At 47.0% G+C, this 23,743-nt stretch overlaps 5 non-coding genes across 5 annotated transcripts; all 5 read left to right on the top strand.

Moving 5' to 3' along the window:
- The first annotated feature begins 7,936 nt into the window (after nt 1-7,936).
- On the top strand, nt 7,937-8,051 carry LOC127980645 (U5 spliceosomal RNA). Its single transcript, XR_008159659.1, has one exon. It is a non-coding gene; the product is annotated as a U5 spliceosomal RNA (small nuclear RNA).
- Nucleotides 8,052-11,430: 3,379 nt separating this feature from the next.
- Nucleotides 11,431-11,545, top strand: LOC127980644 (U5 spliceosomal RNA). Its single transcript, XR_008159658.1, has one exon. It is a non-coding gene; the product is annotated as a U5 spliceosomal RNA (small nuclear RNA).
- A 3,966-nt stretch (nt 11,546-15,511) lies between these two features.
- Nucleotides 15,512-15,626, top strand: LOC127980642 (U5 spliceosomal RNA). The gene has a single exon (XR_008159656.1). It is a non-coding gene; the product is annotated as a U5 spliceosomal RNA (small nuclear RNA).
- A 3,378-nt stretch (nt 15,627-19,004) lies between these two features.
- On the top strand, nt 19,005-19,119 carry LOC127980641 (U5 spliceosomal RNA). The gene has a single exon (XR_008159655.1). It is a non-coding gene; the product is annotated as a U5 spliceosomal RNA (small nuclear RNA).
- Nucleotides 19,120-22,497: 3,378 nt separating this feature from the next.
- On the top strand, nt 22,498-22,612 carry LOC127980640 (U5 spliceosomal RNA). Its single transcript, XR_008159654.1, has one exon. It is a non-coding gene; the product is annotated as a U5 spliceosomal RNA (small nuclear RNA).
- The last annotated feature ends 1,131 nt before the right edge of the window (nt 22,613-23,743 follow it).

Below are 23,743 nucleotides of genomic sequence, written 5' to 3'. Positions count from 1 at the left end.
GCCTTCTTAGTGACGGCGCAAGTTGCTGACTGCTGACTGCGTTGGTGGTATAGTGGTGAGCATAGCTGCCTTCCAAGCAGTTGACCCGGATTCGATTCCCGGCCAACGCATGTCCTTTGGCTCGGGCTGACGTCGAAGCAGAACTCCCTCTGTGACCTGTGCCTCCACCCAAAACTTTTGGATGGAATAATTTCGGATGGACCCATCATTAGCTGAAGTCGCATAACACTTGGAACACTACCCGTAGCAGGGCTTTTTTTTATTTTTATTTTTTTTTTAATTGCGCTTTAAACAAAAAGTATTGTGTCAATGCAACTGAACAACATTTATTAGGAACACAGTGCGTCAAAAAGCAAAATGCTGCCGTTTCCCCCCCAACTGACGGCACTGCACTGACATAACTAAACAATGCATGGCTTCTTCTGACGCAGACCCAGCCCTAGCACCGTAAAATTTCTGATGGACCCATCATTAGCTGAAGTCGCATAACACTTGGAACACTACCCGTAGCAGGGGTCATTGTTTGGACTCTTTTTTTTTTTTTTAAATTGCGCTTTAAACAAAAAGTATTGCGTCAATGCAACTGAACAACATTAATTAGGAACACAGTGCGTCAAAAAGCAAAATGACAGTTAAAGGCATTTCGTTATTGAACTCTTTGATGACATCATTCAGCTAAGTTCAGTTTAAATAGTATCTGTGCAATAATTTGCAATCAAGTCAACGATATCGCTGTACATGAAGTGTCCCCAGCTCCGCCTGCCAGAAGCGACAGAGGCAAGAAACCAAAACTCGATCGGTGAAAGGATGGAGAAAAAACCCGGTGAGAAACCAGGCTCAGTCGGGGAGACAGTTCTCCCCTTGTCAGACGAAACAGGTAGATTAGCTCCAGGCTGCAGGAATGTCAGACTGTGCAGAAGAATCATCTGTTTCCTGTGGTCTTGTCCAGGTGGTCTTTACAGGGGATTTGTATCTGCGGCTCATCTAGTTGTCACGGTCTCCGCTGTGTTTCTGGGCCATAGAGGTCCTTTCTAGGTGTTGATCCACCATCTTCTCTGGATACGGACTGGATCCGGGTGACTGAAGCGGATACAGACTGGATCTGGTGGCTACGGTGACCTCGGAATAAGGGATTTCTTTAAAAGACTTTTTTTTTCATATAAGATTTTATCCAACTTTTTAGATAGAGGCATGAGAAAGAGATTGCCTTGATTGGGCTTTTGGTTATTATAGGCACTCTCTGCGTTTGACCACTTCGTGTTTATTTAGCCGGATGGGAAGGCAGCGCTTTCTTGTACGTGACGGGATGCAAATTCTTGAAGGCTCTCTTTAGTGACGGGTCCAAACAAAGATCTCATCTGCTCCTCTAGCCCTATCGGCGACTCGTGCACTTCGAGCCTTCTTAGTGACGGCGCAAGTTGCTGACTGCTGACTGCGTTGGTGGTATAGTGGTGAGCATAGCTGCCTTCCAAGCAGTTGACCCGGATTCGATTCCCGGCCAACGCATGTCCTTTGGCTCGGGCTGACGTCGAAGCAGAACTCCCTCTGTGACCTGTGCCTCCACCCAAAACTTTTGGATGGAATAATTTCGGATGGACCCATCATTAGCTGAAGTCGCATAACACTTGCAACACTACCCGTAGCAGGGGTCATTGTTTGGACTCTTTTTTTTATTTTTATTTTTTTTTTTAATTGCGCTTTAAACAAAAAGTATTGTGTCAATGCAACTGAACAACATTTATTAGGAACACAGTGCGTCAAAAAGCAAAATGACAGTTAAAGGCATTTCGTTATTGAACTCTTTGATGACATCATTCAGCTAAGTTCATTTTAAATAGTATCTGTGCAATAATTTGCAATCAAGTCAACGATATCGCTGTACATGAAGTGTCCCCAGCTCCGCCTGCCAGAAGCGACAGAGGGAAGAAACCAAAACTCGATCGGTGAAAGGATGGAGAAAAAACCCGGTGAGAAACCAGGCTCAGTCGGGGAGACAGTTCTCCCCTTGTCAGACGAAACCAGTAGATCAGCTCCAGGCTGCAGGAATGTCAGACTGTGCAGAAGAATCATCTGTTTCCTGTGGTCTTGTCCAGGTGGTCTTTACAGGGGATTTGTATCTGCGGCTCATCTAGTTGTCACGGTCTCCGCTGTGTTTCTGGGCCATAGAGGTCCTTTCTAGGTGTTGATCCACCATCTTCTCTGGATACGGACTGGATCCGGGTGACTGAAGCGGATACAGACTGGATCTGGTGGCTACGGTGACCTCGGAATAAGGGATTTCTTTAAAAGACTTTTTTTTCATATAAGATTTTATCCAACTTTTCAGATAGAGGCATGAGAAAGAGATTGCCTTGATTGGGCTTTTGGTTATTATAGGCACTCTCTGCGTTTGACCACTTCGTGTTTATTTAGCCGGATGGGAAGGCAGCGCTTTCTTGTACGTGACGGGATGCAAATTCTTGAAGGCTCTCTTTAGTGACGGGTCCAAACAAAGATCTCATCTGCTCCTCTAGCCCTATCGGCGACTCGTGCACTTCGAGCCTTCTTAGTGACGGCGCAAGTTGCTGACTGCTGACTGCGTTGGTGGTATAGTGGTGAGCATAGCTGCCTTCCAAGCAGTTGACCCCGGATTCGATTCCCGGCCAACGCATATGCTTTGGCTCGGGCTGACGTCGAAGCAGAACTCCCTCTGTGACCTGTGCCTCCACCCAAAACTTTTGGATGGAATAATTTCGGATGGACCCATCATTAGCTGAAGTCGCATAACACTTGCAACACTACCGGTAGCAGGGGTCATTGTTTGGACTCTTTTTTTTTTTTTTTTTTTTTTTAATTGCGCTTTAAACAAAAAGTATTGTGTCAATGCAACTGAACAACATTTATTAGGAACACAGTGCGTCAATAAAGCTACTGACTTCCGCCTGCGTTGGTGGTATAGTGGTGAGCATAGCTGCCTTCCAAGCAGTTGACCCGGGTTCGATTCCCGGCCAATGCATGTCCTTTGGCTCGGGCTGACGTCGAAGCAGAACTCCTTCTGTGACCTGCGACTCCAACCAAACTTTTTGGATGGATCATTCGGAAGACGAAAAGAACCAGCTCTCCCCGTCGGGGAATCGAACCCCGGTCTTCCGCGTGACAGGCGGAGATACTGTCCACTATACTAACGAGGAGCCGTGCATGCTGCCGTTTCCCCCCCAACTGACGGCACTGCACTGACATAACTAAACAATGCATGGCTTCTTCTGACGCAGACCCAGCCCTAGCACCGTAAAATTTCTGATGGACCCATCATTAGCTGAAGTCGCATAACACTTGGAACACTACCCGTAGCAGGGGTCATTGTTTGGACTCTTTTTTTTTTTTTTTAAATTGCGCTTTAAACAAAAAGTATTGCGTCAATGCAACTGAACAACATTAATTAGGAACACAGTGCGTCAAAAAGCAAAATGACAGTTAAAGGCATTTCGTTATTGAACTCTTTGATGACATCATTCAGCTAAGTTCAGTTTAAATAGTATCTGTGCAATAATTTGCAATCAAGTCAACGATATCGCTGTACATGAAGTGTCCCCAGCTCCGCCTGCCAGAAGCGACAGAGGGAAGAAACCAAAACTCGATCGGTGAAAGGATGGAGAAAAAACCCGGTGAGAAACCAGGCTCAGTCGGGGAGACAGTTCTCCCCTTGTCAGACGAAACAGGTAGATTAGCTCCAGGCTGCAGGAATGTCAGACTGTGCAGAAGAATCATCTGTTTCCTGTGGTCTTGTCCAGGTGGTCTTTACAGGGGATTTGTATCTGCGGCTCATCTAGTTGTCACGGTCTCCGCTGTGTTTCTGGGCCATAGAGGTCCTTTCTAGGTGTTGATCCACCATCTTCTCTGGATACGGACTGGATCCGGGTGACTGAAGCGGATACAGACTGGATCTGGTGGCTACGGTGACCTCGGAATAAGGGATTTCTTTAAAAGACTTTTTTTTTCATATAAGATTTTATCCAACTTTTCAGATAGAGGCATGAGAAAGAGATTGCCTTGATTGGGCTTTTGGTTATTATAGGCACTCTCTGCGTTTGACCACTTCGTGTTTATTTAGCCGGATGGGAAGGCAGCGCTTTCTTGTACGTGACGGGATGCAAATTCTTGAAGGCTCTCTTTAGTGACGGGTCCAAACAAAGATCTCATCTGCTCCTCTAGCCCTATCGGCGACTCGTGCACTTCGAGCCTTCTTAGTGACGGCGCAAGTTGCTGACTGCTGACTGCGTTGGTGGTATAGTGGTGAGCATAGCTGTCTTCCAAGCAGTTGACCCAGGATTCGATTCCCGGCCAACGCATATGCTTTGGCTCGGGCTGACGTCGAAGCAGAACTCCCTCTGTGACCTGTGCCTCCACCCAAAACTTTTGGATGGAATAATTTCGGATGGACCCATCATTAGCTGAAGTCGCATAACACTTGCAACACTACCGGTAGCAGGGGTCATTGTTTGGACTCTTTTTTTTTTTTTTTTTTTTTAATTGCGCTTTAAACAAAAAGTATTGTGTCAATGCAACTGAACAACATTTATTAGGAACACAGTGCGTCAATAAAGCTACTGACTTCCGCCTGCGTTGGTGGTATAGTGGTGAGCATAGCTGCCTTCCAAGCAGTTGACCCGGGTTCGATTCCCGGCCAACGCATGTCCTTTGGCTCGGGCTGACGTCGAAGCAGAACTCCTTCTGTGACCTGCGACTCCAACCAAACTTTTTGGATGGATCATTCGGAAGACGAAAAGAACCAGCTCTCCCCGTCGGGGAATCGAACCCCGGTCTTCCGCGTGACAGGCGGAGATACTGTCCACTATACTAACGAGGAGCCGTGCATGCTGCCGTTTCCCCCCCAACTGACGGCACTGCACTGACATAACTAAACAATGCATGGCTTCTTCTGACGCAGACCCAGCCCTAGCACCGTAAAATTTCTGATGGACCCATCATTAGCTGAAGTCGCATAACACTTGGAACACTACCCGTAGCAGGGGTCATTGTTTGGACTCTTTTTTTTTTTTTTTTTTTTTTTAAATTGCGCTTTAAACAAAAAGTATTGCGTCAATGCAACTGAACAACATTAATTAGGAACACAGTGCGTCAAAAAGCAAAATGACAGTTAAAGGCATTTCGTTATTGAACTCTTTGATGACATCATTCAGCTAAGTTCAGTTTAAATAGTATCTGTGCAATAATTTGCAATCAAGTCAACGATATCGCTGTACATGAAGTGTCCCCAGCTCCGCCTGCCAGAAGCGACAGAGGGAAGAAACCAAAACTCGATCGGTGAAAGGATGGAGAAAAAACCCGGTGAGAAACCAGGCTCAGTCGGGGAGACAGTTCTCCCCTTGTCAGACGAAACCAGTAGATCAGCTCCAGGCTGCAGGAATGTCAGACTGTGCAGAAGAATGATCTGTTTCCTGTGGTCTTGTCCAGGTGGTCTTTACAGGGGATTTGTATCTGCGGCTCATCTAGTTGTCACGGTCTCCGCTGTGTTTCTGGGCCATAGAGGTCCTTTCTAGGTGTTGATCCACCATCTTCTCTGGATACGGACTGGATCCGGGTGACTGAAGCGGATACAGACTGGATCAATCAAGTCAACGATATCGCTGTACATGAAGTGTCCCCAGCTCCGCCTGCCAGAAGCGACAGAGGCAAGAAACCAAAACTCGATCGGTGAAAGGATGGAGAAAAAACCCGGTGAGAAACCAGGCTCAGTCGGGGAGACAGTTCTCCCCTTGTCAGACGAAACAGGTAGATTAGCTCCAGGCTGCAGGAATGTCAGACTGTGCAGAAGAATCATCTGTTTCCTGTGGTCTTGTCCAGGTGGTCTTTACAGGGGATTTGTATCTGCGGCTCATCTAGTTGTCACGGTCTCCGCTGTGTTTCTGGGCCATAGAGGTCCTTTCTAGGTGTTGATCCACCATCTTCTCTGGATACGGACTGGATCCGGGTGACTGAAGCGGATACAGACTGGATCTGGTGGCTACGGTGACCTCGGAATAAGGGATTTCTTTAAAAGACTTTTTTTTTCATATAAGATTTTATCCAACTTTTCAGATAGAGGCATGAGAAAGAGATTGCCTTGATTGGGCTTTTGGTTATTATAGGCACTCTCTGCGTTTGACCACTTCGTGTTTATTTAGCCGGATGGGAAGGCAGCGCTTTCTTGTACGTGACGGGATGCAAATTCTTGAAGGCTCTCTTTAGTGACAGGTCCAAACAAAGATCTCATCTGCTCCTCTAGCCCTATCGGCGACTCGTGCACTTCGAGCCTTCTTAGTGACGGCGCAAGTTGCTGACTGCTGACTGCGTTGGTGGTATAGTGGTGAGCATAGCTCCAAGCAGTTGACCCCGGATTCGATTCCCGGCCAACGCATATGCTTTGGCTCGGGCTGACGTCGAAGCAGAACTCCCTCTGTGACCTGTGCCTCCACCCAAAACTTTTGGATGGAATAATTTCGGATGGACCCATCATTAGCTGAAGTCGCATAACACTTGCAACACTACCGGTAGCAGGGGTCATTGTTTGGACTCTTTTTTTTTTTTTTTTTTTTTTAATTGCGCTTTAAACAAAAAGTATTGTGTCAATGCAACTGAACAACATTTATTAGGAACACAGTGCGTCAATAAAGCTACTGACTTCCGCCTGCGTTGGTGGTATAGTGGTGAGCATAGCTGCCTTCCAAGCAGTTGACCCGGGTTCGATTCCCGGCCAACGCATGTCCTTTGGCTCGGGCTGACGTCGAAGCAGAACTCCTTCTGTGACCTGCGACTCCAACCAAACTTTTTGGATGGATCATTCGGAAGACGAAAAGAACCAGCTCTCCCCGTCGGGGAATCGAACCCCAATCTTCCGCGTGACAGGCGGAGATACTGTCCACTATACTAACGAGGAGCCGTGCATGCTGCCGTTTCCCCCCCAACTGACGGCACTGCACTGACATAACTAAACAATGCATGGCTTCTTCTGACGCAGACCCAGCCCTAGCACCGTAAAATTTCTGATGGACCCATCATTAGCTGAAGTCGCATAACACTTGGAACACTACCCGTAGCAGGGGTCATTGTTTGGACTCTTTTTTTTTTTTTTTTTTTTTTTTAAATTGCGCTTTAAACAAAAAGTATTGCGTCAATGCAACTGAACAACATTAATTAGGAACACAGTGCGTCAAAAAGCAAAATGACAGTTAAAGGCATTTCGTTATTGAACTCTTTGATGACATCATTCAGCTAAGTTCAGTTTAAATAGTATCTGTGCAATAATTTGCAATCAAGTCAACGATATCGCTGTACATGAAGTGTCCCCAGCTCCGCCTGCCAGAAGCGACAGAGGGAAGAAACCAAAACTCGATCGGTGAAAGGATGGAGAAAAAACCCGGTGAGAAACCAGGCTCAGTCGGGGAGACAGTTCTCCCCTTGTCAGACGAAACCAGTAGATCAGCTCCAGGCTGCAGGAATGTCAGACTGTGCAGAAGAATCATCTGTTTCCTGTGGTCTTGTCCAGGTGGTCTTTACAGGGGATTTGTATCTGCGGCTCATCTAGTTGTCACGGTCTCCGCTGTGTTTCTGGGCCATAGAGGTCCTTTCTAGGTGTTGATCCACCATCTTCTCTGGATACGGACTGGATCTGGTGGCTACGGTGACCTCGGAATAAGGGATTTCTTTAAAAGACTTTTTTTTTCATATAAGATTTTATCCAACTTTTCAGATAGAGGCATGAGAAAGAGATTGCCTTGATTGGGCTTTTGGTTATTGGTGGACTGAGAGGACTTTTTTGATTTTTACTCCTCCCTTTTGGAGTAGGGGGGGGGGTGCTGACGAAACACATGTGGGCAGGCATTGTCACCCTTGATGACCCTTGGCGAGCGTAGTAGTTTAACAGAGGCAGCGCACAGGCCCGAGGGTTTGGAGACACAGCTCGAGTTTCTCTTCATTGTCGCATAAATCTTTCGCCTTTTACTAAAGATTTCCGTGGAGGGGAACTTTTGCGAGTGACCTGTATTTTTGGGTGCTCTGCTCACAGCAGAGCTACATCGAAATGTCAAGAGCAGAATCAGTTTGACCGTCCGGCAGCATGCTGCGAGAGGGCTTGCCACTGGTCATCGTCTGAATAGGCACTCTCTGCGTTTGACCACTTCGTGTTTATTTAGCCGGATGGGAAGGCAGCGCTTTCTTGTACGTGACGGGATGCAAATTCTTGAAGGCTCTCTTTAGTGACGGGTCCAAACAAAGATCTCATCTGCTCCTCTAGCCCTATCGGCGACTCGTGCACTTCGAGCCTTCTTAGTGACGGCGCAAGTTGCTGACTGCTGACTGCGTTGGTGGTATAGTGGTGAGCATAGCTGCCTTCCAAGCAGTTGACCCGGATTCGATTCCCGGCCAACGCATGTCCTTTGGCTCGGGCTGACGTCGAAGCAGAACTCCCTCTGTGACCTGTGCCTCCACCCAAAACTTTTGGATGGAATAATTTCTGATGGACCCATCATTAGCTGAAGTCGCATAACACTTGGAACACTACCCGTAGCAGGGGTCATTGTTTGGACTCTTTTTTTTTTTTTTTTTTTTTTTAAATTGCGCTTTAAACAAAAAGTATTGCGTCAATGCAACTGAACAACATTAATTAGGAACACAGTGCGTCAAAAAGCAAAATGACAGTTAAAGGCATTTCGTTATTGAACTCTTTGATGACATCATTCAGCTAAGTTCAGTTTAAATAGTATCTGTGCAATAATTTGCAATCAAGTCAACGATATCGCTGTACATGAAGTGTCCCCAGCTCCGCCTGCCAGAAGCGACAGAGGCAAGAAACCAAAACTCGATCGGTGAAAGGATGGAGAAAAAACCCGGTGAGAAACCAGGCTCAGTCGGGGAGACAGTTCTCCCCTTGTCAGACGAAACAGGTAGATCAGCTCCAGGCTGCAGGAATGTCAGACTGTGCAGAAGAATCATCTGTTTCCTGTGGTCTTGTCCAGGTGGTCTTTACAGGGGATTTGTATCTGCGGCTCATCTAGTTGTCACGGTCTCCGCTGTGTTTCTGGGCCATAGAGGTCCTTTCTAGGTGTTGATCCACCATCTTCTCTGGATACGGACTGGATCCGGGTGACTGAAGCGGATACAGACTGGATCTGGTGGCTACGGTGACCTCGGAATAAGGGATTTCTTTAAAAGACTTTTTTTTTCATATAAGATTTTATCCAACTTTTCAGATAGAGGCATGAGAAAGAGATTGCCTTGATTGGGCTTTTGGTTATTATAGGCACTCTCTGCGTTTGACCACTTCGTGTTTATTTAGCCGGATGGGAAGGCAGCGCTTTCTTGTACGTGACGGGATGCAAATTCTTGAAGGCTCTCTTTAGTGACGGGTCCAAACAAAGATCTCATCTGCTCCTCTAGCCCTATCGGCGACTCGTGCACTTCGAGCCTTCTTAGTGACGGCGCAAGTTGCTGACTGCTGACTGCGTTGGTGGTATAGTGGTGAGCATAGCTGCCTTCCAAGCAGTTGACCCCGGATTCGATTCCCGGCCAACGCATATGCTTTGGCTCGGGCTGACGTCGAAGCAGAACTCCCTCTGTGACCTGTGCCTCCACCCAAAACTTTTGGATGGAATAATTTCGGATGGACCCATCATTAGCTGAAGTCGCATAACACTTGCAACACTACCGGTAGCAGGGGTCATTGTTTGGACTCTTTTTTTTTTTTTTTTAATTGCGCTTTAAACAAAAAGTATTGTGTCAATGCAACTGAACAACATTTATTAGGAACACAGTGCGTCAATAAAGCTACTGACTTCCGCCTGCGTTGGTGGTATAGTGGTGAGCATAGCTGCCTTCCAAGCAGTTGACCCGGGTTCGATTCCCGGCCAACGCATGTCCTTTGGCTCGGGCTGACGTCGAAGCAGAACTCCCTCTGTGACCTGTGCCTCCACCCAAAACTTTTGGATGGAATAATATCGGATGGACCCATCATTAGCTGAAGTCGCATAACACTTGCAACACTACCCGTAGCAGGGGTCATTGTTTGGACTCTTTTTTTTTTTTTTTTTTTTTAAATTGCGCTTTAAACAAAAAGTATTGTGTCAATGCAACTGAACAACATTAATTAGGAACACAGTGCGTCAATAAAGCTGCTGACTTCCACCTGCGTTGGTGGTATAGTGGTGAGCATAGCTGCCTTCCAAGCAGTTGACCCGGGTTCGATTCCCGGCCAACGCATGTCCTTTGGCTCGGGCTGACGTCGAAGCAGAACTCCTTCTGTGACCTGCGACTCCAACCAAACTTTTTGGATGGATCATTCGGAAGACGAAAAGAACCAGCTCTCCCCGTCGGGGAATCGAACCCCAATCTTCCGCGTGACAGGCGGAGATACTGTCCACTATACTAATGAGGAGCCGTGCATGCTGCCGTTTCCCCCCCAACTGACGGCACTGCACTGACATAACTAAACAATGCATGGCTTCTTCTGACGCAGACCCAGCCCTAGCACCGTAAAATTTCTGATGGACCCATCATTAGCTGAAGTCGCATAACACTTGGAACACTACCCGTAGCAGGGGTCATTGTTTGGACTCTTTTTTTTTTTTTTTTTTTTTTTTTTAAATTGCGCTTTAAACAAAAAGTATTGCGTCAATGCAACTGAACAACATTAATTAGGAACACAGTGCGTCAAAAAGCAAAATGACAGTTAAAGGCATTTCGTTATTGAACTCTTTGATGACATCATTCAGCTAAGTTCAGTTTAAATAGTATCTGTGCAATAATTTGCAATCAAGTCAACGATATCGCTGTACATGAAGTGTCCCCAGCTCCGCCTGCCAGAAGCGACAGAGGGAAGAAACCAAAACTCGATCGGTGAAAGGATGGAGAAAAAACCCGGTGAGAAACCAGGCTCAGTCGGGGAGACAGTTCTCCCCTTGTCAGACGAAACCAGTAGATCAGCTCCAGGCTGCAGGAATGTCAGACTGTGCAGAAGAATCATCTGTTTCCTGTGGTCTTGTCCAGGTGGTCTTTACAGGGGATTTGTATCTGCGGCTCATCTAGTTGTCACGGTCTCCGCTGTGTTTCTGGGCCATAGAGGTCCTTTCTAGGTGTTGATCCACCATCTTCTCTGGATACGGACTGGATCTGGTGGCTACGGTGACCTTGGAATAAGGGATTTCTTTAAAAGACTTTTTTTTTCATATAAGATTTTATCCAACTTTTCAGATAGAGGCATGAGAAAGAGATTGCCTTGATTGGGCTTTTGGTTATTGGTGGACTGAGAGGACTTTTTTGATTTTTACTCCTCCCTTTTGGAGTAGGGGGGGGGGTGCTGACGAAACACATGTGGGCAGGCATTGTCACCCTTGATGACCCTTGGCGAGCGTAGTAGTTTAACAGAGGCAGCGCACAGGCCCGAGGGTTTGGAGACACAGCTCGAGTTTCTCTTCATTGTCGCATAAATCTTTCGCCTTTTACTAAAGATTTCCGTGGAGGGGAACTTTTGCGAGTGACCTGTATTTTTGGGTGCTCTGCTCACAGCAGAGCTACATCGAAATGTCAAGAGCAGAATCAGTTTGACCGTCCGGCAGCATGCTGCGAGAGGGCTTGCCACTGGTCATCGTCTGAATAGGCACTCTCTGCGTTTGACCACTTCGTGTTTATTTAGCCGGATGGGAAGGCAGCGCTTTCTTGTACGTGACGGGATGCAAATTCTTGAAGGCTCTCTTTAGTGACGGGTCCAAACAAAGATCTCATCTGCTCCTCTAGCCCTATCGGCGACTCGTGCACTTCGAGCCTTCTTAGTGACGGCGCAAGTTGCTGACTGCTGACTGCGTTGGTGGTATAGTGGTGAGCATAGCTGTCTTCCAAGCAGTTGACCCCGGATTCGATTCCCGGCCAACGCATATGCTTTGGCTCGGGCTGACGTCGAAGCAGAACTCCCTCTGTGACCTGTGCCTCCACCCAAAACTTTTGGATGGAATAATTTCGGATGGACCCATCATTAGCTGAAGTCGCATAACACTTGCAACACTACCGGTAGCAGGGGTCATTGTTTGGACTCTTTTTTTTTTTTTTTTTTTTTAATTGCGCTTTAAACAAAAAGTATTGTGTCAATGCAACTGAACAACATTTATTAGGAACACAGTGCGTCAATAAAGCTACTGACTTCCGCCTGCGTTGGTGGTATAGTGGTGAGCATAGCTGCCTTCCAAGCAGTTGACCCGGGTTCGATTCCCGGCCAACGCATGTCCTTTGGCTCGGGCTGACGTCGAAGCAGAACTCCTTCTGTGACCTGCGACTCCAACCAAACTTTTTGGATGGATCATTCGGAAGACGAAAAGAACCAGCTCTCCCCGTCGGGGAATCGAACCCCGGTCTTCCGCGTGACAGGCGGAGATACTGTCCACTATACTAACGAGGAGCCGTGCATGCTGCCGTTTCCCCCCCAACTGACGGCACTGCACTGACATAACTAAACAATGCATGGCTTCTTCTGACGCAGACCCAGCCCTAGCACCGTAAAATTTCTGATGGACCCATCATTAGCTGAAGTCGCATAACACTTGGAACACTACCCGTAGCAGGGGTCATTGTTTGGACTCTTTTTTTTTTTTTTTTTTTTTTTAAATTGCGCTTTAAACAAAAAGTATTGCGTCAATGCAACTGAACAACATTAATTAGGAACACAGTGCGTCAAAAAGCAAAATGACAGTTAAAGGCATTTCGTTATTGAACTCTTTGATGACATCATTCAGCTAAGTTCAGTTTAAATAGTATCTGTGCAATAATTTGCAATCAAGTCAACGATATCGCTGTACATGAAGTGTCCCCAGCTCCGCCTGCCAGAAGCGACAGAGGGAAGAAACCAAAACTCGATCGGTGAAAGGATGGAGAAAAAACCCGGTGAGAAACCAGGCTCAGTCGGGGAGACAGTTCTCCCCTTGTCAGACGAAACCAGTAGATCAGCTCCAGGCTGCAGGAATGTCAGACTGTGCAGAAGAATCATCTGTTTCCTGTGGTCTTGTCCAGGTGGTCTTTACAGGGGATTTGTATCTGCGGCTCATCTAGTTGTCACGGTCTCCGCTGTGTTTCTGGGCCATAGAGGTCCTTTCTAGGTGTTGATCCACCATCTTCTCTGGATACGGACTGGATCCGGGTGACTGAAGCGGATACAGACTGGATCAATCAAGTCAACGATATCGCTGTACATGAAGTGTCCCCAGCTCCGCCTGCCAGAAGCGACAGAGGCAAGAAACCAAAACTCGATCGGTGAAAGGATGGAGAAAAAACCCGGTGAGAAACCAGGCTCAGTCGGGGAGACAGTTCTCCCCTTGTCAGACGAAACAGGTAGATTAGCTCCAGGCTGCAGGAATGTCAGACTGTGCAGAAGAATCATCTGTTTCCTGTGGTCTTGTCCAGGTGGTCTTTACAGGGGATTTGTATCTGCGGCTCATCTAGTTGTCACGGTCTCCGCTGTGTTTCTGGGCCATAGAGGTCCTTTCTAGGTGTTGATCCACCATCTTCTCTGGATACGGACTGGATCCGGGTGACTGAAGCGGATACAGACTGGATCTGGTGGCTACGGTGACCTCGGAATAAGGGATTTCTTTAAAAGACTTTTTTTTTCATATAAGATTTTATCCAACTTTTCAGATAGAGGCATGAGAAAGAGATTGCCTTGATTGGGCTTTTGGTTATTATAGGCACTCTCTGCGTTTGACCACTTCGTGTTTATTTAGCCGGATGGGAAGGCAGCGCTTTCTTGTACGTGACGGGATGCAAATTCTTGAAGGCTCTCTTTAGTGACGGGTCCAAACAAAGATCTCATCTGCTCCTCTAGCCCTATCGGCGACTCGTGCACTTCGAGCCTTCTTAGTGACGGCGCAAGTTGCTGACTGCTGACTGCGTTGGTGGTATAGTGGTGAGCATAGCTCCAAGCAGTTGACCCCGGATTCGATTCCCGGCCAACGCATATGCTTTGGCTCGGGCTGACGTCGAAGCAGAACTCCCTCTGTGACCTGTGCCTCCACCCAAAACTTTTGGATGGAATAATTTCGGATGGACCCATCATTAGCTGAAGTCGCATAACACTTGCAACACTACCGGTAGCAGGGGTCATTGTTTGGACTCTTTTTTTTTTTTTTTTTTTTTTAATTGCGCTTTAAACAAAAAGTATTGTGTCAATGCAACTGAACAACATTTATTAGGAACACAGTGCGTCAATAAAGCTACTGACTTCCGCCTGCGTTGGTGGTATAGTGGTGAGCATAGCTGCCTTCCAAGCAGTTGACCCGGGTTCGATTCCCGGCCAACGCATGTCCTTTGGCTCGGGCTGACGTCGAAGCAGAACTCCTTCTGTGACCTGCGACTCCAACCAAACTTTTTGGATGGATCATTCGGAAGACGAAAAGAACCAGCTCTCCCCGTCGGGGAATCGAACCCCAATCTTCCGCGTGACAGGCGGAGATACTGTCCACTATACTAACGAGGAGCCGTGCATGCTGCCGTTTCCCCCCCAACTGACGGCACTGCACTGACATAACTAAACAATGCATGGCTTCTTCTGACGCAGACCCAGCCCTAGCACCGTAAAATTTCTGATGGACCCATCATTAGCTGAAGTCGCATAACACTTGGAACACTACCCGTAGCAGGGGTCATTGTTTGGACTCTTTTTTTTTTTTTTTTTTTTTTTTAAATTGCGCTTTAAACAAAAAGTATTGCGTCAATGCAACTGAACAACATTAATTAGGAACACAGTGCGTCAAAAAGCAAAATGACAGTTAAAGGCATTTCGTTATTGAACTCTTTGATGACATCATTCAGCTAAGTTCAGTTTAAATAGTATCTGTGCAATAATTTGCAATCAAGTCAACGATATCGCTGTACATGAAGTGTCCCCAGCTCCGCCTGCCAGAAGCGACAGAGGGAAGAAACCAAAACTCGATCGGTGAAAGGATGGAGAAAAAACCCGGTGAGAAACCAGGCTCAGTCGGGGAGACAGTTCTCCCCTTGTCAGACGAAACCAGTAGATCAGCTCCAGGCTGCAGGAATGTCAGACTGTGCAGAAGAATCATCTGTTTCCTGTGGTCTTGTCCAGGTGGTCTTTACAGGGGATTTGTATCTGCGGCTCATCTAGTTGTCACGGTCTCCGCTGTGTTTCTGGGCCATAGAGGTCCTTTCTAGGTGTTGATCCACCATCTTCTCTGGATACGGACTGGATCTGGTGGCTACGGTGACCTCGGAATAAGGGATTTCTTTAAAAGACTTTTTTTTTCATATAAGATTTTATCCAACTTTTCAGATAGAGGCATGAGAAAGAGATTGCCTTGATTGGGCTTTTGGTTATTGGTGGACTGAGAGGACTTTTTTGATTTTTACTCCTCCCTTTTGGAGTAGGGGGGGGGGTGCTGACGAAACACATGTGGGCAGGCATTGTCACCCTTGATGACCCTTGGCGAGCGTAGTAGTTTAACAGAGGCAGCGCACAGGCCCGAGGGTTTGGAGACACAGCTCGAGTTTCTCTTCATTGTCGCATAAATCTTTCGCCTTTTACTAAAGATTTCCGTGGAGGGGAACTTTTGCGAGTGACCTGTATTTTTGGGTGCTCTGCTCACAGCAGAGCTACATCGAAATGTCAAGAGCAGAATCAGTTTGACCGTCCGGCAGCATGCTGCGAGAGGGCTTGCCACTGGTCATCGTCTGAATAGGCACTCTCTGCGTTTGACCACTTCGTGTTTATTTAGCCGGATGGGAAGGCAGCGCTTTCTTGTACGTGACGGGATGCAAATTCTTGAAGGCTCTCTTTAGTGACGGGTCCAAACAAAGATCTCATCTGCTCCTCTAGCCCTATCGGCGACTCGTGCACTTCGAGCCTTCTTAGTGACGGCGCAAGTTGCTGACTGCTGACTGCGTTGGTGGTATAGTGGTGAGCATAGCTGCCTTCCAAGCAGTTGACCCGGATTCGATTCCCGGCCAACGCATGTCCTTTGGCTCGGGCTGACGTCGAAGCAGAACTCCCTCTGTGACCTGTGCCTCCACCCAAAACTTTTGGATGGAATAATTTCTGATGGACCCATCATTAGCTGAAGTCGCATAACACTTGGAACACTACCCGTAGCAGGGGTCATTGTTTGGACTCTTTTTTTTTTTTTTTTTTTTTTTAAATTGCGCTTTAAACAAAAAGTATTGCGTCAATGCAACTGAACAACATTAATTAGGAACACAGTGCGTCAAAAAGCAAAATGACAGTTAAAGGCATTTCGTTATTGAACTCTTTGATGACATCATTCAGCTAAGTTCAGTTTAAATAGTATCTGTGCAATAATTTGCAATCAAGTCAACGATATCGCTGTACATGAAGTGTCCCCAGCTCCGCCTGCCAGAAGCGACAGAGGCAAGAAACCAAAACTCGATCGGTGAAAGGATGGAGAAAAAACCCGGTGAGAAACCAGGCTCAGTCGGGGAGACAGTTCTCCCCTTGTCAGACGAAACAGGTAGATCAGCTCCAGGCTGCAGGAATGTCAGACTGTGCAGAAGAATCATCTGTTTCCTGTGGTCTTGTCCAGGTGGTCTTTACAGGGGATTTGTATCTGCGGCTCATCTAGTTGTCACGGTCTCCGCTGTGTTTCTGGGCCATAGAGGTCCTTTCTAGGTGTTGATCCACCATCTTCTCTGGATACGGACTGGATCCGGGTGACTGAAGCGGATACAGACTGGATCTGGTGGCTACGGTGACCTCGGAATAAGGGATTTCTTTAAAAGACTTTTTTTTTCATATAAGATTTTATCCAACTTTTCAGATAGAGGCATGAGAAAGAGATTGCCTTGATTGGGCTTTTGGTTATTATAGGCACTCTCTGCGTTTGACCACTTCGTGTTTATTTAGCCGGATGGGAAGGCAGCGCTTTCTTGTACGTGACGGGATGCAAATTCTTGAAGGCTCTCTTTAGTGACGGGTCCAAACAAAGATCTCATCTGCTCCTCTAGCCCTATCGGCGACTCGTGCACTTCGAGCCTTCTTAGTGACGGCGCAAGTTGCTGACTGCTGACTGCGTTGGTGGTATAGTGGTGAGCATAGCTGCCTTCCAAGCAGTTGACCCCGGATTCGATTCCCGGCCAACGCATATGCTTTGGCTCGGGCTGACGTCGAAGCAGAACTCCCTCTGTGACCTGTGCCTCCACCCAAAACTTTTGGATGGAATAATTTCGGATGGACCCATCATTAGCTGAAGTCGCATAACACTTGCAACACTACCGGTAGCAGGGGTCATTGTTTGGACTCTTTTTTTTTTTTTTTTAATTGCGCTTTAAACAAAAAGTATTGTGTCAATGCAACTGAACAACATTTATTAGGAACACAGTGCGTCAATAAAGCTACTGACTTCCGCCTGCGTTGGTGGTATAGTGGTGAGCATAGCTGCCTTCCAAGCAGTTGACCCGGGTTCGATTCCCGGCCAACGCATGTCCTTTGGCTCGGGCTGACGTCGAAGCAGAACTCCCTCTGTGACCTGTGCCTCCACCCAAAACTTTTGGATGGAATAATATCGGATGGACCCATCATTAGCTGAAGTCGCATAACACTTGCAACACTACCCGTAGCAGGGGTCATTGTTTGGACTCTTTTTTTTTTTTTTTTTTTTTAAATTGCGCTTTAAACAAAAAGTATTGTGTCAATGCAACTGAACAACATTAATTAGGAACACAGTGCGTCAATAAAGCTGCTGACTTCCACCTGCGTTGGTGGTATAGTGGTGAGCATAGCTGCCTTCCAAGCAGTTGACCCGGGTTCGATTCCCGGCCAACGCATGTCCTTTGGCTCGGGCTGACGTCGAAGCAGAACTCCTTCTGTGACCTGCGACTCCAACCAAACTTTTTGGATGGATCATTCGGAAGACGAAAAGAACCAGCTCTCCCCGTCGGGGAATCGAACCCCAATCTTCCGCGTGACAGGCGGAGATACTGTCCACTATACTAATGAGGAGCCGTGCATGCTGCCGTTTCCCCCCCAACTGACGGCACTGCACTGACATAACTAAACAATGCATGGCTTCTTCTGACGCAGACCCAGCCCTAGCACCGTAAAATTTCTGATGGACCCATCATTAGCTGAAGTCGCATAACACTTGGAACACTACCCGTAGCAGGGGTCATTGTTTGGACTCTTTTTTTTTTTTTTTTTTTTTTTTTAAATTGCGCTTTAAACAAAAAGTATTGCGTCAATGCAACTGAACAACATTAATTAGGAACACAGTGCGTCAAAAAGCAAAATGACAGTTAAAGGCATTTCGTTATTGAACTCTTTGATGACATCATTCAGCTAAGTTCAGTTTAAATAGTATCTGTGCAATAATTTGCAATCAAGTCAACGATATCGCTGTACATGAAGTGTCCCCAGCTCCGCCTGCCAGAAGCGACAGAGGGAAGAAACCAAAACTCGATCGGTGAAAGGATGGAGAAAAAACCCGGTGAGAAACCAGGCTCAGTCGGGGAGACAGTTCTCCCCTTGTCAGACGAAACCAGTAGATCAGCTCCAGGCTGCAGGAATGTCAGACTGTGCAGAAGAATCATCTGTTTCCTGTGGTCTTGTCCAGGTGGTCTTTACAGGGGATTTGTATCTGCGGCTCATCTAGTTGTCACGGTCTCCGCTGTGTTTCTGGGCCATAGAGGTCCTTTCTAGGTGTTGATCCACCATCTTCTCTGGATACGGACTGGATCTGGTGGCTACGGTGACCTCGGAATAAGGGATTTCTTTAAAAGACTTTTTTTTTCATATAAGATTTTATCCAACTTTTCAGATAGAGGCATGAGAAAGAGATTGCCTTGATTGGGCTTTTGGTTATTGGTGGACTGAGAGGACTTTTTTGATTTTTACTCCTCCCTTTTGGAGTAGGGGGGGGGGTGCTGACGAAACACATGTGGGCAGGCATTGTCACCCTTGATGACCCTTGGCGAGCGTAGTAGTTTAACAGAGGCAGCGCACAGGCCCGAGGGTTTGGAGACACAGCTCGAGTTTCTCTTCATTGTCGCATAAATCTTTCGCCTTTTACTAAAGATTTCCGTGGAGGGGAACTTTTGCGAGTGACCTGTATTTTTGGGTGCTCTGCTCACAGCAGAGCTACATCGAAATGTCAAGAGCAGAATCAGTTTGACCGTCCGGCAGCATGCTGCGAGAGGGCTTGCCACTGGTCATCGTCTGAATAGGCACTCTCTGCGTTTGACCACTTCGTGTTTATTTAGCCGGATGGGAAGGCAGCGCTTTCTTGTACGTGACGGGATGCAAATTCTTGAAGGCTCTCTTTAGTGACGGGTCCAAACAAAGATCTCATCTGCTCCTCTAGCCCTATCGGCGACTCGTGCACTTCGAGCCTTCTTAGTGACGGCGCAAGTTGCTGACTGCTGACTGCGTTGGTGGTATAGTGGTGAGCATAGCTGCCTTCCAAGCAGTTGACCCGGATTCGATTCCCGGCCAACGCATGTCCTTTGGCTCGGGCTGACGTCGAAGCAGAACTCCCTCTGTGACCTGTGCCTCCACCCAAAACTTTTGGATGGAATAATTTCTGATGGACCCATCATTAGCTGAAGTCGCATAACACTTGGAACACTACCCGTAGCAGGGGTCATTGTTTGGACTCTTTTTTTTTTTTTTTTTTTTTTTAAATTGCGCTTTAAACAAAAAGTATTGCGTCAATGCAACTGAACAACATTAATTAGGAACACAGTGCGTCAAAAAGCAAAATGACAGTTAAAGGCATTTCGTTATTGAACTCTTTGATGACATCATTCAGCTAAGTTCAGTTTAAATAGTATCTGTGCAATAATTTGCAATCAAGTCAACGATATCGCTGTACATGAAGTGTCCCCAGCTCCGCCTGCCAGAAGCGACAGAGGCAAGAAACCAAAACTCGATCGGTGAAAGGATGGAGAAAAAACCCGGTGAGAAACCAGGCTCAGTCGGGGAGACAGTTCTCCCCTTGTCAGACGAAACAGGTAGATCAGCTCCAGGCTGCAGGAATGTCAGACTGTGCAGAAGAATCATCTGTTTCCTGTGGTCTTGTCCAGGTGGTCTTTACAGGGGATTTGTATCTGCGGCTCATCTAGTTGTCACGGTCTCCGCTGTGTTTCTGGGCCATAGAGGTCCTTTCTAGGTGTTGATCCACCATCTTCTCTGGATACGGACTGGATCCGGGTGACTGAAGCGGATACAGACTGGATCTGGTGGCTACGGTGACCTCGGAATAAGGGATTTCTTTAAAAGACTTTTTTTTTCATATAAGATTTTATCCAACTTTTCAGATAGAGGCATGAGAAAGAGATTGCCTTGATTGGGCTTTTGGTTATTATAGGCACTCTCTGCGTTTGACCACTTCGTGTTTATTTAGCCGGATGGGAAGGCAGCGCTTTCTTGTACGTGACGGGATGCAAATTCTTGAAGGCTCTCTTTAGTGACGGGTCCAAACAAAGATCTCATCTGCTCCTCTAGCCCTATCGGCGACTCGTGCACTTCGAGCCTTCTTAGTGACGGCGCAAGTTGCTGACTGCTGACTGCGTTGGTGGTATAGTGGTGAGCATAGCTGCCTTCCAAGCAGTTGACCCCGGATTCGATTCCCGGCCAACGCATATGCTTTGGCTCGGGCTGACGTCGAAGCAGAACTCCCTCTGTGACCTGTGCCTCCACCCAAAACTTTTGGATGGAATAATTTCGGATGGACCCATCATTAGCTGAAGTCGCATAACACTTGCAACACTACCGGTAGCAGGGGTCATTGTTTGGACTCTTTTTTTTTTTTTTTTAATTGCGCTTTAAACAAAAAGTATTGTGTCAATGCAACTGAACAACATTTATTAGGAACACAGTGCGTCAATAAAGCTACTGACTTCCGCCTGCGTTGGTGGTATAGTGGTGAGCATAGCTGCCTTCCAAGCAGTTGACCCGGGTTCGATTCCCGGCCAACGCATGTCCTTTGGCTCGGGCTGACGTCGAAGCAGAACTCCCTCTGTGACCTGTGCCTCCACCCAAAACTTTTGGATGGAATAATATCGGATGGACCCATCATTAGCTGAAGTCGCATAACACTTGCAACACTACCCGTAGCAGGGGTCATTGTTTGGACTCTTTTTTTTTTTTTTTTTTTTTAAATTGCGCTTTAAACAAAAAGTATTGTGTCAATGCAACTGAACAACATTAATTAGGAACACAGTGCGTCAATAAAGCTGCTGACTTCCACCTGCGTTGGTGGTATAGTGGTGAGCATAGCTGCCTTCCAAGCAGTTGACCCGGGTTCGATTCCCGGCCAACGCATGTCCTTTGGCTCGGGCTGACGTCGAAGCAGAACTCCTTCTGTGACCTGCGACTCCAACCAAACTTTTTGGATGGATCATTCGGAAGACGAAAAGAACCAGCTCTCCCCGTCGGGGAATCGAACCCCAATCTTCCGCGTGACAGGCGGAGATACTGTCCACTATACTAATGAGGAGCCGTGCATGCTGCCGTTTCCCCCCCAACTGACGGCACTGCACTGACATAACTAAACAATGCATGGCTTCTTCTGACGCAGACCCAGCCCTAGCACCGTAAAATTTCTGATGGACCCATCATTAGCTGAAGTCGCATAACACTTGGAACACTACCCGTAGCAGGGGTCATTGTTTGGACTCTTTTTTTTTTTTTTTTTTTTTTTTTAAATTGCGCTTTAAACAAAAAGTATTGCGTCAATGCAACTGAACAACATTAATTAGGAACACAGTGCGTCAAAAAGCAAAATGACAGTTAAAGGCATTTCGTTATTGAACTCTTTGATGACATCATTCAGCTAAGTTCAGTTTAAATAGTATCTGTGCAATAATTTGCAATCAAGTCAACGATATCGCTGTACATGAAGTGTCCCCAGCTCCGCCTGCCAGAAGCGACAGAGGGAAGAAACCAAAACTCGATCGGTGAAAGGATGGAGAAAAAACCCGGTGAGAAACCAGGCTCAGTCGGGGAGACAGTTCTCCCCTTGTCAGACGAAACCAGTAGATCAGCTCCAGGCTGCAGGAATGTCAGACTGTGCAGAAGAATCATCTGTTTCCTGTGGTCTTGTCCAGGTGGTCTTTACAGGGGATTTGTATCTGCGGCTCATCTAGTTGTCACGGTCTCCGCTGTGTTTCTGGGCCATAGAGGTCCTTTCTAGGTGTTGATCCACCATCTTCTCTGGATACGGACTGGATCTGGTGGCTACGGTGACCTTGGAATAAGGGATTTCTTTAAAAGACTTTTTTTTTCATATAAGATTTTATCCAACTTTTCAGATAGAGGCATGAGAAAGAGATTGCCTTGATTGGGCTTTTGGTTATTGGTGGACTGAGAGGACTTTTTTGATTTTTACTCCTCCCTTTTGGAGTAGGGGGGGGGGTGCTGACGAAACACATGTGGGCAGGCATTGTCACCCTTGATGACCCTTGGCGAGCGTAGTAGTTTAACAGAGGCAGCGCACAGGCCCGAGGGTTTGGAGACACAGCTCGAGTTTCTCTTCATTGTCGCATAAATCTTTCGCCTTTTACTAAAGATTTCCGTGGAGGGGAACTTTTGCGAGTGACCTGTATTTTTGGGTGCTCTGCTCACAGCAGAGCTACATCGAAATGTCAAGAGCAGAATCAGTTTGACCGTCCGGCAGCATGCTGCGAGAGGGCTTGCCACTGGTCATCGTCTGAATAGGCACTCTCTGCGTTTGACCACTTCGTGTTTATTTAGCCGGATGGGAAGGCAGCGCTTTCTTGTACGTGACGGGATGCAAATTCTTGAAGGCTCTCTTTAGTGACGGGTCCAAACAAAGATCTCATCTGCTCCTCTAGCCCTATCGGCGACTCGTGCACTTCGAGCCTTCTTAGTGACGGCGCAAGTTGCTGACTGCTGACTGCGTTGGTGGTATAGTGGTGAGCATAGCTGTCTTCCAAGCAGTTGACCCCGGATTCGATTCCCGGCCAACGCATATGCTTTGGCTCGGGCTGACGTCGAAGCAGAACTCCCTCTGTGACCTGTGCCTCCACCCAAAACTTTTGGATGGAATAATTTCGGATGGACCCATCATTAGCTGAAGTCGCATAACACTTGCAACACTACCGGTAGCAGGGGTCATTGTTTGGACTCTTTTTTTTTTTTTTTTTTTTTAATTGCGCTTTAAACAAAAAGTATTGTGTCAATGCAACTGAACAACATTTATTAGGAACACAGTGCGTCAATAAAGCTACTGACTTCCGCCTGCGTTGGTGGTATAGTGGTGAGCATAGCTGCCTTCCAAGCAGTTGACCCGGGTTCGATTCCCGGCCAACGCATGTCCTTTGGCTCGGGCTGACGTCGAAGCAGAACTCCTTCTGTGACCTGCGACTCCAACCAAACTTTTTGGATGGATCATTCGGAAGACGAAAAGAACCAGCTCTCCCCGTCGGGGAATCGAACCCCGGTCTTCCGCGTGACAGGCGGAGATACTGTCCACTATACTAACGAGGAGCCGTGCATGCTGCCGTTTCCCCCCCAACTGACGGCACTGCACTGACATAACTAAACAATGCATGGCTTCTTCTGACGCAGACCCAGCCCTAGCACCGTAAAATTTCTGATGGACCCATCATTAGCTGAAGTCGCATAACACTTGGAACACTACCCGTAGCAGGGGTCATTGTTTGGACTCTTTTTTTTTTTTTTTTTTTTTTTAAATTGCGCTTTAAACAAAAAGTATTGCGTCAATGCAACTGAACAACATTA

Source organism: Carassius gibelio, chromosome B19 (genome assembly GCF_023724105.1).
Source record: "Carassius gibelio isolate Cgi1373 ecotype wild population from Czech Republic chromosome B19, carGib1.2-hapl.c, whole genome shotgun sequence".
Classification (NCBI taxonomy): Eukaryota; Metazoa; Chordata; class Actinopteri; order Cypriniformes; family Cyprinidae; genus Carassius; species Carassius gibelio.
Note: the sequence above shows the minus strand (reverse complement) of the source record. Positions and strands in the feature narration are given on the sequence as shown.